This window comes from Neolamprologus multifasciatus, chromosome 7 (genome assembly GCF_963576455.1).
Source record: "Neolamprologus multifasciatus chromosome 7, fNeoMul1.2, whole genome shotgun sequence".
Classification (NCBI taxonomy): domain Eukaryota; kingdom Metazoa; phylum Chordata; class Actinopteri; order Cichliformes; family Cichlidae; genus Neolamprologus; species Neolamprologus multifasciatus.
The window spans coordinates 60398641-60414902 of NC_140445.1; the positions used below are offsets into that span (position 1 = coordinate 60398641).

At 38.4% G+C, this 16262-nt stretch overlaps 1 long non-coding RNA gene and 1 pseudogene across 1 annotated transcript in view; both read right to left on the reverse strand.

The window, feature by feature from the left end:
* Positions 1-2704: 2704 nt before the first annotated feature.
* Positions 2705-16262, reverse strand: part of LOC146515766 (uncharacterized) — a 404546-nt gene continuing 390988 nt past the window's right edge. Inside the window, exon 2 of the long non-coding RNA XR_014874887.1 lies at positions 2705-2831. This is a non-coding gene — a long non-coding RNA (uncharacterized LOC146515766). The remainder of the gene's footprint in view (positions 2832-16262) is intronic.
* Positions 3481-7498, reverse strand: LOC146515767 (uncharacterized; annotated as a pseudogene).

The window sequence follows — 16262 nt, forward strand, 5'->3', positions numbered from 1 at the left end:
TGAGCTTTTGTAAAAATAAAGGAAAAATCAACAACAGCAGGAAGTCAAAAGTGTTCTTCTTCTTGTTCTGACAACACACACATCAGCATGTACTCATGCACACTGCAAAAGTGTGCATAAAAAGCCTAGTGAATATAACAGAAATTATCTGAAACACACACACAAAAAAATAACCTAAAATTTGATCCTTATAACACTGGCAGCACTTTGATAACCACTGTAGATAGTAATTAAGATCATTTTTCATAATTAATTTATGATTTTTAACTTGAAAAGGAAAGAAAATCAAGATTAGCAGTGTTGATTTTACATGTAAATTTATTCAAATTAAGTGAAAAAAAGCCATACAACAAAAAAATATTACAACAAATTATTTCTTAGTGTTTTAACAGAAAAGATATTTCCTCCTTTGGATGCCATCCACTTTCAAAATGCAATTTTCATTTAATGCAGTTGTTGCAGATTTTTTTTTAAGTAGTATTTTTCAAAAAATATTTACTCTCATAGGACTGCAAGGACACTGACAAACAAACTGTATCACTATGAAACATCTAGGATACAAGACTAGATGCTACAATTATTTGTTCCTAAAAGAAACAAGTATAACAATTCAATCAAACTTAATATTAACACATTGTTCTGTTTAGTTTTATTGCATTTTGAAAAAAAGGCATAATTTATGTGAAGATGATACTTCCCTTTACAAACAACTATCAGCACAAAAAAATATTAAATTAAACTGGAAAAACGGTAATGTGATGAATGAAGTTCATGTAATGAAAAATGAACATAAAAAAAGACACAAAGGCATAAAAACAGAGCAATTTGGAAAACAAATTAAGAATTTCTCCACTACTAATATGATGATCAAGATGCCATATTCCAGAGGTCACCCATAGTAATCCTTAAGAGGATTTTAATTAAGCTGCATTAGCTACATTAACTACCACACCAAAAATCATTGGGTCAAGAGACTTTGATATTTATGTTTAATGACCACGTGGGAAGCACACTTAGTATAAGACGTTCCCTCAAGGGACGTATTCAATAGTAAGCTTTTCACAATCACCATGAGCTGCTCTAATTTTGTAAATGAAGCTTTAGAAATTCTGAAAAAAGATAACATCCAATAGATTTTGCCCACTTTTGTGTCTAGCTTTCTCACGATTGCATTTTAATAGCTTTTACAACTTTGTACAAGATGTCACAATTTAATGGAACACGTTTGATGTCATGTAAGAGGTTTGGAGCTGGACTTTAATAAGGCCGTTAAGTGGTAATGAGACTGAACATTGCTTTGAGTGGCCATGATGACTGCTTAAAGACTATGACTGTGAAGGCCCCCTGTTCCCTAAGGGTGGAGACACCAAAATGTTAACTGGATTACACTACCACTTCTTTGAAATAAATACAATCCTCTACTGCAGCTGCTAAATGGCCTTGTCTTTTTTTCTTTTCTCCTTTTTTATACTTTTCCTTTGATTCTCACCTCTAGGTGAATGGAGGTAACGCGTTAGGGCATCCACTGAGAGATTAATTTAAAATTGAATCACTTCTGGGATTTAGAAAATGTCCTGAACTCCATTTACTATAACATTTCTCCTACAAGTCAAGTGGGCAAGTATCGATTGCAACTCCAGAAAGAGTGCATGCAAAATGAATGTAAATTTGCGATGGTTTTAGTGATGGTTTTATTGACGGTTTAGATAAGGCTTTACCCCACTTCTAGCGATAAATACCATGGCCTTTCAGAATGTAGGGTGAACTTGTTACCAGACATGATGCCATACAGAGAGCAGGTAGTACAGCTCTTAAAGAAAATTAATTACACACTGGCAAAGGTAGGGGTCTAGGTCCTTGCATTATTATGTTCGCCTGTCTCAGTCCAAAATCTACTTACATAAAAGAAAAAAATCATCTGAACAAAAGCTCAAACGCAATAGCTAAAAAGCAGCAACTACAATGCTGTGAAAAAGCTCCCTTCCTGATTTTTTTGTTTTGTTGTTGTTTTAAATATTTATCACACATTCATGTTCAGGGGTGTCAGGCTTACGGCCTGCGGGCCACATCCGTTAATTTCATATGTCAGTTATTAATGGCCCGTCCCTATGTGGCAGCCAAATCTTCACCCTGCTGGAAATCCATGCAGACAGGTTGGGACTTTATTTTGATGGACACACCATGTGGCCAATCACATGCAAATACAGACTGGGCTCATACCATTATGTGAAAGAAGGAAGGGGGCAGAAGTTCTGAAGACAGCAAGTGTAGTGGTAGATGCCAGGTACACGCAAAGACAGGGAAGCGGATTTAAATGCCAGCCTGGTGGGGGAAAATGGAAGAAATGAGCGAAAACATAAATTGAGCAGTGATGATGAGATGAGATAGCCTTTATTTGTCAGTTGCAGGTCTTTTGCCCACAACCGAGATGACAGACCTTGCCGACCGTACATACAATACGCAAAAATCACATTGGGGAGACAGGTCAGGCTAGGTAACGAGGAAAAAAAAAACATCGAAATGTGTAACACAAAAGGATAATACAGGAATGCACAGATATCAACACATCATAGCACAATAAACACAGACAAGCAACATGGGAAAGTGTTCCAGTGTGTACATCTGATCTGGGACTGCAATCTTTCGACTGCGCCTCCAGCTGACCCGATGTCCACATCAGAGGGGAGGTAAGCGTTGGAGGTGGTGTTGGATCCGGGGTAGGGAGGGTGATGCGTCAGTGAGTGCTTATCAGTATCAGTATATGTATGTGTGTGCGTGTCCATAGTTCAGCTGAGACAGTGTCCTTCGCCCTGCCAGGCTAAGTAAACACTCTTACTGCCAACCCAGGTGGCCTTGCATGGAATGGGAAGGAACAGACTAAACACAGTCGTTATGAGTGTAGAATTTATAAAATTAGGAGCTGGCTAAAGTGATACCGGTTTTTATTTTCAGTTATTTTCCATTGCAGATGACAAAAGGTTTCAAACTTGTCCAAGCCTTAAACCTCTTGTGCGTTCTCCCTAGTAATAGTAATGCATAAAAATATGGCTTTTATGAAAACACTGAATAAAAAAGCGCTTCCTTGACTTCCTTGAAAAGACTAAATTTGCAGTTCATTATTGAATATTGCACAAAATAAACTATATACAAAGATCTTTGAATGGCAGAGATGCAGGAATGTGCATGTACCACAGAGTCATGGCTCAGTGTCTGTTTTGGAAAGTAGCAAGTAGCAAAGTAGTAATTAGTTACTTGAAAAGTAACTAATGGCATTTTTAACTACTTTTGATTTTCCCTCTACATTTCACCTTTAAAAACTATTTCCTTTGCCTTGTTTGGTATCATTCTTTTCAGAACAACATCACGTGTCTGAATTGACAGTTATGTTTTCATTTTTACATACTGTACTAACACAATTGATCTAAAATCAGAAAAAACCCATAAAATCAATGTAGAAAAAGTTACAGTTTTGCTATAACAACCACAAACATGTTTAATGAATCATATTTCATAACTTTAAATGCAAATATAAATTGACAATTTTGAAATCGTATGCAGAAGTTTTGCAAACAATAAAGTTATTTGCAGCCATTTACCTTTTGCCCTTTTTTTAATAACAATTTCAAACTATTTACATAACAATCAGGTGTTCTGCATTCAATAACATGCCACACAAATTATTTATTCCACTCCAAAAATATCTGTCCACTGTAAAGAGAACATCACAGCCTGATACCTGCAGGCCTGACAGCAGCAGGTATATCACTCCTGTTCTCTACCTGAAGACAGCAGTCGCCTCATTGTTCTGACACACGACGTAAAACTATCCACAACACTACACACTAACTACACAAGACACAACATGAACTACACACTCCAAACATGCTAAATGTCACAAATCTCTCACATCTCAAAACTCTCTCTCTCTCTCTCTCTCTCTCGCCATCACTCTTAAAACTTCCCCCTCTTCCTAAACAACCAAATGTCATGTTGCCATGTCATTTTTTGATTGGTCAACATAGTGCCTTTTTCCACCAACACCAACGGGCTGTTTTTTTTGTTTTTGTTTTTTGTTTTGGTCATAAGCAGAGAGTGCTTGCTAGCGCTGTCCTTATACAGTAAATGTGACGAAAGTATTGAGAAAAAAACGCCGCGTATATGTTTATCATTATCATTACTTTTACGTGGCCTATCAACACAATTTAAAAACTGGTATATATCACCTTATTGCTTTGTCATCTTAAAGTGGTCATGTGATTGGCTTACCATGACTACTTTATTCTTCCTCAGTCAAACAGCAGCACTCATGCGATTGGTTTGCCCCCTTAGCTCCAGGTGTTGTGCCAAAAAGTGATCGTCTGGCAGAAAGTGATTAAAGCTGTAGCGCCCAGATTACTTACGTAGACAGCTACTTCCGTGCAACTGATATAAGATGCTAAGCTGAAGACAGCTTCAACCGTCTGTTTGTTGAAAAATAGTAACGTGACCCCACCGTATTTTCCTGTTAGTAACACTAACGGTGTTGTAACGATAGAAATAGTAATTAGTTAGATTACTCGTTACTGAAAAAAGTAACGCCGTTACTTGTAACGCCGTTATTCCCATCACTGCCTGAGATATGCCGAGTTTTCATTATTAACTCTTGTGGAATCACCTTATTGGTACAAAAAAAATTTTTTCCTTGTCAAACTCAGTCTGGCATTTTTGTAGATTCAACTAAAGGAATAGGAGCAAATTATGTGTTTTGCAAGAGGCTGCTAGTAGCAAAGATACAATTTAAAACTGGTTCTTTGCAATATTGTCTTATGTATCGACACAGCATTGGTTAATCCCTGGCGTTAGGTACAGGTAGGTAAAAGAAAAGAAAAAAAAAATGTTCTTCTGAAAATGATCAGGTACTGGACTGGATTGAAAATGAGTGAAAAAGCAGCCAGTGTCCAGAAACAAACTTTCAAAGATCTTCAGAAAGCCTGGGAAAGTATTGCTCAAGAGCATTTTCAAAATTACAGAAAACATGGCTCCTTGGAAACAAATTACAAAGGAAAAGAGGATTGTTTTTGCACAGTTCTGAATTTGATTGCGTTATATTAACACACTTTTTCTGCAATTAAGAAATACAAAAAGTACAACAACATTACAGTTTTTCTCAAATGCTAAAACACATTTCACAAACGTTTCCACCATGTTCCCCAATGTCTAAACACAACCACACCTTCCCACTGCAAAACTCAAACTTTCACACCCAAAGAGCAGCTTGAAGCTTTCAAAAATGTAAACACTATACACATCATTACACACTACAGCAAAACAATTGAAAACACAATGCTCAATTTGTGAGAAGGTTCTTTGTTTCATAACTGCCAATGCATATTTTTAGAAACCATACAGTAACAGATCGCTGTAGATCTCTGCAGAGGATCACGCATTTAGATTTGTGAGTTTCATATGAAGAGTATAAATCTATAGAAAATCCTGCATGTACGTACACTACTGTAACACAACTCAATGCAAAAACAGAATCTATTGCACACAACAGTACTCTTGAAAACATGATCAGGGTGTGAAGTTTATTTATTTACGTTATTCACACCACACACACACCACAATCACTGTGTGGCATCATGTCGCTGAGCTGCATCGGGCCACATCACCCCATCCACATCGCAGGCTATATTGTCTCTTGCCAGGCACCGCGGGAAAAACGCCCTGGAATGGTGAATCCATCCTTGGACGGCCTCTGCTGGGATGTCAACACAGGCCAGCTCCATTGCCCTTAGGAGGTTCTCTCTTGTGTATGGTTGTCTGTCATAAACCTTCCATCTCCACGATGAGAAGAACTCCTCTATAGGGTTCAGGAAAGGGGAGTTGGGTGGCAGAAAGACGTTTACAAAGTGGTCACTGTTGGTAATGAACCACTCTCTGATTTGGTTTGTTCTGTGGAAGCGGACATTGTCCCAAATGATGTGTAAATGTGTAAATGATGTGATGTGCGGGCCCAGGATGGTGTTGTTGGCGGTCCAGGAGGATGTCTTTTAGCTCTTCTAGGAAGGTGAGGAGACGACGGGTGTTGTAAGACCCAAGGACAGAATGCCGGTGGACAAGCCCCTCTGAACCCATGGCCGCACAAAGGGTAAAAAGGGTAATATTACACCCCCCCCCCCCCCCCCCCCCCCCCCCCCGTTGGCCAGGGACCTCAATGATGGCTCTTTGGCCAATGATGTTACGGCCTCTTTGCCTTTGTTTCTGCAGGTTGAAGCCAGCCTCATGAGGTCTGACCATCGCGTCCAACTGTAATATCCTCCGTGAAAATGTGGAAGTGCACAAGTGTTCAGATCAACAGTCAATCAGGTAGCACAGTATTGTCCAGAAGTAATATAGGCCACTGACCAACACAGTATGTCCACTAACTGTACTGTGAACATGGATGTATACTTACTTGCACATACTCGTAATGTAGGTCTTTGTGTCGCGCAGAGTTGCGCTCAAAGGGAACCCTATAGACCTGTTTCATCTGCATCGTTTGGCGCCGGAGAACTTGGTCTATTGTGGCCAAGCTGACATCATCAATGCTCTCAAAGTTGACATTATCAGCAATGACTTTGTCTCTGATCTCCCGGAGTCTGATGAGGTTGTTCCCATATCCACAATGAGGGTTTCTTGTGCCGTTGTAAATATGTCAACCCTCCCACCTCTATGTGGCATTCTTTCAACTCTAAAGAAAGAAACATGTGTTGTCAATTGACAACACATTGACAACACATTTGGGGGTGGCTGTAGTTCAGGTGGCAGAGCGGATCAGCCACTAACCAGAAGGTCGGTGGTTCAATCCCAGGCTGCTCCAGTCTGCATGCCAAATATCCTTGGGCAAGATACTAACCCCATGTTGCTCTCCGATGCATCCATCGGAGTGTGAATGTGTATGAATGTTAGATACTTAGCACTTGAGCTTAGAAGTGCTTGTGTGAATGGGTGTGATTGGGTGAATGAATTAGCTGTATAAAGCGCTTTGAGTGCTCGGACAGAGTAGAAAAGCGCTATATAAGAACCAGTCCATTTACCATTTACATGTGTTACAATACAGTCACAACTGATTTGAAACCAATAGACTACTTTCACAGGTTGGTAAAACTGTATTGTGACAAAGAAAGCAGAGTACAATACCTATTGTTTTGTCTGAATGCCCTGATAAACCTACTCAGGTTTGGATGGACTCTTAGTCCTGCTTCAGCCATTGTTATGCCATGGACAATGACTGTTGCTCGCATCTCGTCCGCAATGATGGTGCGAGGTTGTCTTGCTCTCCCTCCTGGACCTTCTCCTCTCCCATGTTGGCCTCCTCCTCTTCCTCCTCTCATTTGAACTCCTCTTCCTCGTTGGCCTGCTCCTCTTCCTCCTCTCATTTGAACTCCTCTTCCTCGTTGGCCTGCTCCTTTTCTTCCAGGGCCAGCTCTTCTCCCTCCTCTGCATCGAATTCCTCTTCCCCTGACTCTGCCTTCATCCATTGTGTTTGTTTGGACTCTTCAGCATACTGTGCACTCTGAACTTGCTTTTATACATGTGGTCACAGCATTAGCAACAGGTGTCTTCAATTTTGAGTCGTTGTGTGTAATGAATGACGCTAGGTTTGTTCATTGTGTGCAACTGTGGCAAGCATGTTGCATCACATGAGCTTCTTTTGCTACTTGTGTTTTAGCAAGGAAAGATGTGTTTAGATTTATGACAATGGAGGATTGTGTTCTGTGAATTGTGTCTTCATGTGACATGTGTTTATGATATTGGTAAATGATGGCTAGATTTAGTAAATGTGTTTAGTCAACGGGTCATTTGGTTTAGAAGATTGGCTTTTGTGTTTTAGCATTTGAGAAAAACTGTAATATGGAAAAGAGAGGAAGACAGAAAATAAAGAGCTGACTGAAAATATATTTAGAAATATACATGAAACACAAGCGTTCACTTAATTTGTTTTCCACAGAGAATTCCTGAATGGCCAGAGTTAAGGGACACCCAATTTCACAACCTAGTTTTCCTCCGTGTTCTTGTTTACGGTGAGTGTTCAGTCACCTGTCACTTGAGCCAGCCATTTGCACTGGGGCTGTTTTTTTTCTTACTCACTATAGTATTATTATATTTTTCGCCCTCACTCCTGATTGATTACATCCCCCCAAGACACAGAAAGCAAATATAACAAGAACAGTCTCGTGTTGACCTCACAGCGCCTAAGGGTAAAAGCTGCTTTGAGACTTGACCACATTATTCCTCCTGCTTTAAACAAAAGCCAGCTTGGCGAATAGAGAGGGACAGCGTAGCTGAAGCAGAAATAAAGCACAATCAGTATAATGGACATTTGATACATTTAAACCTTTAACCATAGAACGTTGGCCTGTATCTATTAAATATACAATTTAACATCTTGTTTATATAAGAAGAACATTATTATATCCCGCTTTGGTTACTAGCACTGCTACGGCAACTATAAAAACATGCTTGGTTAGATGCAAGAGGCTCAAAATGAGGTCAAATACAACTGCAAAAAGATACCAAATACAAATATGTTAAACAAAACAAACAAAAAGATACATGACTTGCATTACACTAAATGAACTTGTCCGAGGCAGCAGCGAAGGACTGGACAGAACATTACTCCCAGTTTTGTCTTCAGTGGCTCTTGAGGCACAGATTTAAAGCCCGTTGTATTCATTGCCATAAATACTTGGATCTGGGGAGGGCAGTGTGTTTTATAGGCTGGCTGTCTCCGTTTCCGCTTACCAGAGATTACAGGAGGATGTGTGTCATATAAACATGGTAATATACCAGCCTCACTCATAAGAGTTCGGAAGAAATACTTGAAGCCTTAATTCACTTTATCACTGCATTTTATCATAAGAAGACGGGGGCAATAATCTGCTGTGTAAATGATTGCAGGAATGTGTGGAAAAATGGATGGAGTGATAAGGATATGAAAAGAAGATGAAGAGGAAGACAAGGTGAAAAAGAATACTTGGACATACTTGGACATACAGCTTATGCACAATGATAAAGCTTTAAACTGTACATTTTTCTTTGTTTTTATTTCTAATTCTTGCACAGGTTTTTACAGAACCTCATATGTAGGGATGGGTATCGTTTAGGTTTTATCTGATACCGGTGCCAAACCGGTACTTTTGAAACAGTGCCGGTGCTTAAACGGTGCTCAAACCGGTGCTTAAAGAATGGAGAACACAAAATTGGTCCAAAAACCTCTCATGTTCAGCTGTTTTTTTTGTAAAAAGATAACAATGTTAGCCTTTTCTGCAGCTATAGGGCATATATGGTATCACTCTTGGCTGGAAGCAGTGCTTAAACAATGGAAAAAACAAAAACTTTGTCCAAAAACCTCTCATGTTTAACTGTTTCCCACTTTTTATTTGGTCATTTTAGCCTTTTTGGCCAGGGTGAAGGGAGTATCTGCCATCAAACAAGAAGACAGCCGCATGTAGCTATGATGATGTTTGCTAGTTCACCTTACATGCATTAATGTAATAACGTGGTTAGCCTACTCAACGTAAATTATACACGAACAACATTAAGCTACTCACGCAGAGAAGAACGGCTGCTGCTGCATCATCATCCTCATCATTTCTGCTACACTGGCAGGGCTAGGGGCCAGGACTCTACTCTTCAGCTTTTTGGGGGATGTTGCTAACTCTTCGTCCGATAACAGGCACCACACCTGCAGTAGATGCGCTCGGTGTGAGGTCTTGCAGCAAGCTATCAAATACGGCGCATTTTTCGGCTTTTAAAAAAAACGCTATGCGTCGCCAGGTGTTTCATTGGATTTCAGGTGTTACCTCCTTTCCACAGTATCACCTTAAAGCACTTGTTGCAGGCTGCTGAGTTTGCATCTTTTGCTGTGAAGTACAGCAAGACTTTGACCGCTTCGCCTTGGGCATTTTTAACCTGTAGCTCTGCTCTAAAAGAACGTACGTACCTGGACCCGCCTACTATCCCCGGAAACGTAAAATGATTGGCTAGAATTCAAAGTGTATCACATCTCAGGAAAAAAAAGCACCGAAATAAAGCACCGAAATGTGCGCTGCTTTTCGGTCTGGTTACTACCGTTTATATCAGAACCGGTGCCATCATGGCACCGGATACCGGTACCCATCCCTACTCATATGTAGTAAAACATTAGGAGCACTGGTGAATAACGATAATGTTTTCAGAGATCAAAGTCGACATCTATAGCTTGTCTTAATGTGACACCAGCCTGAGAGTTGAATCTTTGATGTTTACAAGGTTTGAAATGAAATCTGTTCCTCTGATTGCCTAAAAGCTTTAACAGAGAATTACAGTGTAAAATGTTGTGACAGCAGATGTCAACCTAGGAGACCCCGAGAAATTTCGTGATAATTCAAAGAGGTTGCAATATCATTTATAGACAGTTTTTTCCACTCATAGTGGAGGCTTTAGATTTCTTCTTTATCAAAATTTACATTAATTTGTACATTATGAAGCTGCTAATGACAAGAGTTTTTAATTGCTTCATTAAAAAGGAATGTTAGTTTTACCTCTGACATAAATTAATCAAAATTGAGTCATTTGTGGGTTGTTTTTTTTTTATTTTAATTATTGCCAGTCCAAAATGTACTCTCCTTGAAGTGCTGACTTTTCGAAAAACTAAATATCTGTGTTTTTAGGGACTGGAAGTGTGTAGGTAGGATAATTTAATAGCTGTGTCTTTCTTTTTCTGGAAACTGGAAAGAAATGTGATTAGTTCTGAGATTAAGCTAAAACAATCAAAATTTGTGGGTGGTGAAAATTCTCTGCAGTGTTTACGGTAACTGTGAAGTTGGCTGCCATTTCTCTGTTTTTCATAGTTGACCTCAATCATTGTCTTAAGCATAATTATTTAAAAAAATATTTATTGTAGCTTTCAGGAGATTGGAAAGAAAACTTTAAGCCTGGAACAGAAAAAAAAAAATTCAATATCTATTTCTATTTTTAATGTATCTGAGTAGGCTGAAGGCTGCTTTGTATCCATGTGCCACTGCACAAGTAAATGAAATGCATTTTTTTGTGTGCTTAACTATAAAATTGATCTGCTCTTTGACAGACCAGTTCATTTTTATGTATTTATTTCTTAACTCACAGTTTCTATTATTTAGCTATTGGTTTAACTTTCGATTTGCTTTATAGAGATACCTGACCTATGCATGACTTTTGAAGATAAATGAAGATAAATGAGTGGTCATCTTTATGCTCCCATTTAGGATTTAAGCAAATAAAAACTACTCAATAGACACAGTCTGAGGACATGATTACATCTGTCCTCATTGCAGTTTCATTAAACCATGCTCTCTTGATTGAGAGAAACATCGTGGCAAATTATAGGGGAGAACCGTTTGATGAAAATGTAGTGTACAGGACAAAAAAGATAAATAATGCTAGCAACTTGAAGGTGAGCGCAATCCATCAGTCCCCTGTGGAAATTATTTGCTTTTTTGTTTTTTTTTTACCCACCACAAGCAGAGTAAGACAAGCAAACACCAGACAAATCACACACTCCCCAGTGACAAGACGAATAACTCAAATGTTCAATCACAGCAAAATGATGTATGGTCCTTAAGTGAGAGTTTCAAACTCTGTTTTATGATATAAGTCATATACTGTACAGTAGCAGGCAGCAAGGAATATGTTACTTTTGATGCCACTTTAAATGTCAAACACAATATATTTGTATATTTTTAAAAAACTGTGAGGCGTGAGGAGCTGAATGAAATCCATCTGACACCCTCCTTTTCAGTGCAGTTGGTGATAACTAGCTTCACTGGGTGATTTCTTACTCAGAAAAGCTATGTGTCAGAATTAATGAAAGTTATTCACGCCAGCTTGTCTGACCTCTTTCAAGACTGAAGTGTCACATGTTGGCGATGTTGTTGATTTAAATTTAGATCGTGCTGAATAATGCCATGTAGACTGTATCCAGGCAAAGACATAATTGAAGTGCCGCTCAAGAGCACAAGATAAGTAGATGGCATCTTTAAATGACATCCTGATTCCCAGAGTTCATCAGCGCATTCATTTTTAGGCAACAAAGGCATCACCGCTCAAAGACAACATGCTGCACTTAGCTTGTTGAGCTGCTTGGCAGGAGGCATCAAGGAAGCTGCACTTTGTGGGGTCAAACAGCAACACCAAGCAGAGATGGGCTTGTTGAGAATGCATTTTCATGTTTGTTCCTTTGTCATCCAGACTATTCTCCTCTCATGTCATGTTTTTGGGTGTTTTAGGAAAGTATTATTCAGAGCTATATTGTGACAAACACACAACCTAATTAGCATGACAGCTCTGGAATCATTTGGGAGGCTTTTTTAAAAATTCAGTTTAAAAGGAATGTTAGAGGCTACTAGCCAAATAACCTTTCAGAGACCCTGCAGGAAGAATTATGTAGTGAGTCTCCAATGGCACAATGTTTTTGAATGTGAGATAATGAGTATTTGGGGGTTCTCTTATGTGCTTATTTATTTTGTTTTCATTTGAAAGCCTGTGGGACAAAGAAAAGAGATAAGCATGTTAGCTTTATAATGGGCAGTTGTCGTACCCCCATAATTGATCCTCATCTGAAGCCACGTGAAAATTACAATAATGAGCTGAGTGATCTGAATGTTAATATGATTCCAGCTGGTGAACCCACTCACCTAACATTTCCTCTTAGAGTTTAATCAACAGTGCATGATGTTCAGCTAGAATATATACACGAACAGTTCACTATATTCACTCTACAAACTGTCATGTAGCTGATACCAGGACGTGAGAGGTGCTTACTGGAAATCTGTTTATCTCACCATTGGCAAGATCTGCACACTGCAGTGCAACTTTATCTATCATTGTGAAATCTGAAGTTCCTGTATTTTGGATTAGTTTGCCCTATGGGAGCATAAATAGCAAGGCTCACTTTCATCCCACTAGTTCATATTTCAAAAAAATGTAAATAAGAAATAAATAAAAAATAGTGTCAAACATAAAAGTAAATACAACCATTATAGCTATTTAGACAAATTTGAACAGAGCCAGAAGGCAAACACATTTGAGTTATTTAATGCTTGACTGTCAGGCTTGAGCTTCCGCTTTCAAAATAAATGAGAAAAATACATATTTGAAAAACATGATGTAAGTTCTGTAAAATCTGTCAGGCAGTACTGTAAATCCATTAGCCCTCCCATTGGTGAGACATTCACTGACAGTTTTCTGTTCCTCCTCCCACTGATAGATGCCACAATTACATTTATTTAGCGACAAGACAGATCATATTTGATCAAGCTGCTCTTTTCTGTCAATGTTTTAGGCCCTGTCAGTCTATTGAATAACATTAAGTGAGTTTGGAATGAGCTAGTATTATGATGTGCTCCTTGTCACACTATTGCAGCATTATTTTTCTACTGCACCTGTTTCAGAACTGTGTGCTATTCTTGTAAGAAGACAAGTTAGTGGAATGCACTGAGGATTACAAGTATTAATAACAAGCTTTGGTTAAAAATAATGTTGCGCTATACTACTATTACATAGCTGGTTTCAATTTTTCACTGCTCCATCTGTCACAAATGTACCTGATAAACTACACAAGCAACATTAACACTAACGTCAATCATTTATTGTAGTTTCATATCTCCCTTATCCTTAAGCCCAATAAAAATTTAACAGACACCCGAAGCAAATGCAATAAATAGCAGTTCCTACAATCAACAGAAGGTAAATATCTAATAAATTCCAAAATATATCTAATGATATATGTTTGACCCCGCTGAACCTTTCTAAGATAATTATCTTCGAGACCCCCCTCCCCGAAATAAATAGATAAATTAATAAATACATAAAGTTCACAGTCCAAGAGGTTGACCAGTCCAGCAGGGGTCACTGTGGTCCTTGGAGAAGACCATCAAATCACATTCTCCAGTTGCTGCATCCCTCTGCTCCTCCACTGTCACACACAGACACACACCCCAAGAATGGCATTCATATTTTCCTGTAAAAGGGTTATGGCTTCCCACATGCTGAGTTGGGGTATCAGGGTCTTTAATGGTGTTGGCTGGAGGAATGCTGTTGATAGTAATGGAGAATAGCATAAGAATGATGTGGATGCACAGCCATGTTTTAGGCTGAAATCACATTTAATATTCAGCTAATTGGTTCATAATAAGACATTCTCAGCACTGCCATTGTTACAAAAAGGCACTGCGAGGGTTAGAAGGCATCTATAATGTATAAAATGAATGTTTTGCTAATTAAGCAAATGACAGCAATGGTGCTTTTGTTCATTCCTAGAAAATAACTTAGATGTACATGTTTGCAACCCTTCAGTTGTTATTATGTGAAAAATATTTAATCCAGCATTTATTTGTTTATTTTCCCAATGAAAACAAATGAATAAAGCGTTTTGTCAGATTCTGGTTTCAATACCTGAAATAAATCATCACTGTTGGATTTAAAGATATAGTCCTTTTAATAGTGACAGATAAATGACAGTATGACACCTTTTGATAGCTGAAAGTGTTATATTTCTTAAGAGTGTTAATTTGTACTGTGTAAGTGTGTGCAAATGTGAATCATTCACACCAATCTGAACAGAATACATGCAAAAGTATCTTAGTTGAACAGCAGAATATTTCAGTACATTAGTGATGTGCTTTTTTTCTTTAAAGCAATCATCTGCTATATATGTTGTAGACAGAGAGTCTAACAAAGAGAGAGAAGAAACGGGGCACAGAAAATGATTTTGTGTGTGTCTCCAGACAGCTGTATGGTCCACTAATAGCACTTAGCTCCAAAAATCCCACACTCAAATACACACACAGGAACAAAAGTCTAGTAAGTGTAGCAGCTTGTGTGTGTGCTTGAGCATGAAGACGCTTTGTTGAATGCATCAATTTAGGTGTATGCATGCCCATGTGTCATGTTCAGAAATATGTGTATTTCTTTGGTGACAAGCATTTGTGTGAGTGCATGTGTGCATGTTTGCTACACATGTAGAAGCACCAATAAAACCGCAATTTGCCACATGACGCACAGAAACAAATACTGGCACATTCACTGAGGCAAGGTCAGCTTGCTCTGTCCCCGAATAGCTCCAACAACAGAGACGTAATCTGTGCAATTAGGACAAACTGCTAGTCTTGAACTTGTGCAGATCAGACACAAATGGGATTTGACTGTTTGGTTATTCAGTGTCTTTTTTAGAGCTGTCTGGTTCTTGGTATTCTAGGTTTTTTTTTTTTTAAACTGGAAATAGCTAGCAAGAGCTTCTTACTGCAGGCCTGTTCTTATCCAACATTTTTGTAAAACATAATATTTAAGTGGTATAAATAGCTGATTTTACTTTATTGGAATAAAATAAAGTGAAATTATACTTCACTACTTTCCACAAACAGCTTTAATGTTTAAAATATCAATTATATTATATATCCTTCCATCTGTTCTCTTTCTCTTAACATATAGCTGCACTGATATATTTATTTCAATCACCTTCCATTTGCATTGGAAATGTAAACACGGAGATGTGTACTGACATCTTCTGTAAGCTTTGAGAATGGATAAGTTTCTGGCAAAAGGTTGTGTGAAGTCCAAGAGTGCACACTGTTACTGATGCTGTTGGTTCCAAAATCATATTTACTGTGAGATTTCAACCACCATGCCATGCAATCCTAAGGAAATATACCCTTCATCCACATTTAATTTGAAAGCTGTGTAGATTTCATGGGGCTTAATATCAGGGGAAGCAGAGTGAGGAAGTAAGAAAGAGGAAAAAAATGAGGAATAAACAGAGTTGCTGCTTGGAGCTGGTGCTTTTATGCAAGTAAAGCTCTCCTTTCAAACATAGGTGAGGGGTCAGGAAATGATGTCCTGAGGTAGGGGAGTTCTTTGATAGATGGTTCCTTGACCTTACGCGCACACACGTACATACGCATGAACGCATGCACTGTATAATTTCAGTTAGCACAAATGTCTTTAAAAACAAGCAAAAAAAAATAGTTGGAATAAAATAGTTATTGCATTTAGTTTCTGAATGAATGGTGTTTTTTATTAATTACAATGAAAAGAAGAATAAAACTAATTCAAATACCTACAGTTTATGTGCTATTTTTTATATTACTACAGGGCGATGTAGCACACTAATACAATTTTAGTTTGGAAAATACTAGACTCCACAAAGTTAAGAAGAACTGATGTGCATGGAAGCAAACGAGGGGTAAACCGATTGCACTGCTAGCTAAGTTATAGGCTAGTAT